At 43.5% G+C, this 1928-nt stretch overlaps 1 pseudogene; it reads left to right on the forward strand.

Annotated features, from left to right (window-relative positions):
* The first annotated feature begins 682 nt into the window (after positions 1 to 682).
* LOC102813343 lies at positions 683 to 1311 on the forward strand (annotated as a pseudogene).
* Positions 1312 to 1928: the final 617 nt, after the last annotated feature.

The raw sequence follows: 1928 nt of genomic DNA on the forward strand, positions 1-1928 counted from the left end.
TGATGGGTTTGAACAGCTGACCTTGTGGCTAGCAGTCTAGTGCTTATTCTACAGCACCACTCCATTTTATGAATAAAAATGGATAAATGTGTAAACAATGAATGAATAAGTAACAACCCCAAAATATGTTGCCTATAAGAGAAACGGAGTCCTGGTGTGGCGCTGTGGGTTAATGCGCCAGACTGCAAAGCCATTTGAACTGCAAGGTCGGTGGTTCAAGCTCACCGGATGTTCCTCAGAAACCCTGTATAGGGTCGCTATGGGTCGGAACCAACTCAATGGCACTTAATAACAGCAACATAAGAGACACACCTTAGACATAAGCCATAAATTTAATAATGAAAGGATAGAAACAATTATTTTAAGCAAATAGTAACAAGAAAAGAGCAAGGTGGCAATACTAATCACTGACAAAATGGACCAAGTCAAAATGCATCACAAGAGACCAAAATGGGCTTCATGTAATAATTTAGGGATCAATTCACCAAGAAGATATAAACATTCATGTACCCAAATACATTTGTTTATTTGGCTTTTATAGTAAATATCATAGTGAAAAAAAAAAGTACACTGAGACAAGCTTGAGGTCCTGGTCATCTGGGCGTGGAGGGGGCCTGCGTGCTTTGACTTGCTGGCCAGCTTTGGATTGGGCAGCTTGGACCCACCAAGAGTTTTTAAAATCATGAATTCTGTTTATAGCCCCGGGTCTTCTGGTGCCAAAGGAATTGGTTATCCAGTTGGTTTTCCTATGGGCTGTGCAGCAGCAGCTCCTGCCTAGTCTCCTAACATGGACCCTGGAGCAAATCCCACCTTCCAAACAGGTTACATTCCTGCCTATTCTCCTAACATGCACCCTGGAGCAAATCCTACCTTCCAAACAGGTAACACTCCTGGTACAAATTATAAAGTGTCCTGTTCTGCCACCAGTGGGAGGGTGCCAGCATACTCCTCCTCCCCGAACCCTTATCAAATTGCTTTGTACTCTGTGCGAAGTGCCTACGCCCCGCAGAGCTCATATGCACAGCAAGGCACATACTACACACAGCCCCTATATGCTGCTCATGCCATCCACCACACCACGGTGGTGCAACCCAATGGTATGCCAGCAACACTGTATCCTGCACCTATGCCCCCTACCAGAGGCAATGGGGTGACCATGGACATGGTTTCTGGGACCACTATGACCATGACAGCAGGCACCCTGCTGACTGTTCACTCCCCAACTCCTGTTGCCCCTCACCCAGTCACTGTGCCAACATAACCGAGCCCCAGGAACACTTAACCTACATCTACGTGCCCCCTCAGGGGTGATCACCCTGCATATGTTTGAGGATGGAGCTTTGCAGTCACGTCAGTTGAGGTTTCACAGCTGATGCTGCAGGCCTTGTACCGTCAACCAGGACTCTGTTCTTCATGCTTTCAACACTTAACTAAACAGCATTCTGGCCCGGCAGGTCCCAACACTGTTAGTTTCAACTAACTTTTTGGATTGGTTCTAAAGCAAATCCTGTTTTGTGAATGATGTGGTAATATTTTAGCTAACTATAATGATAAGTAGGGAGTATTAATCTATTATGAACATATCTAGTCCAATGCATGTTTAAAAACAAACAACCAAACATACCGAAACTTGCTCAATCTACCTGCAGTGACTGATGTAAAACCATCATCTGCAAAACCCAAAGGAATGGAAAAGGATTATACAACTTGTATCATTAATGTACTATTGTAATGTATACAAAGTCTTCAAGTTAAAAACAAAAACAAAAACAAAAAAAGTACATTGAAAGGGAGCCGCCAGAGGTTTAATCCAGATTCAGATGAGGATATAATGTGTGATATCATTGCTGATGTCAGATGGATCTGGGCTGAAAGCAGATAATACCAGAAAGATATTTACCTGTGCTTTATTGACTACACAAAGGTGT

The sequence above is a fragment of the Chrysochloris asiatica genome, unplaced genomic scaffold, assembly GCF_000296735.1.
Source record: "Chrysochloris asiatica unplaced genomic scaffold, ChrAsi1.0 scaffold00008, whole genome shotgun sequence".
Lineage (NCBI taxonomy): Eukaryota > Metazoa > Chordata > Mammalia > Afrosoricida > Chrysochloridae > Chrysochloris > Chrysochloris asiatica.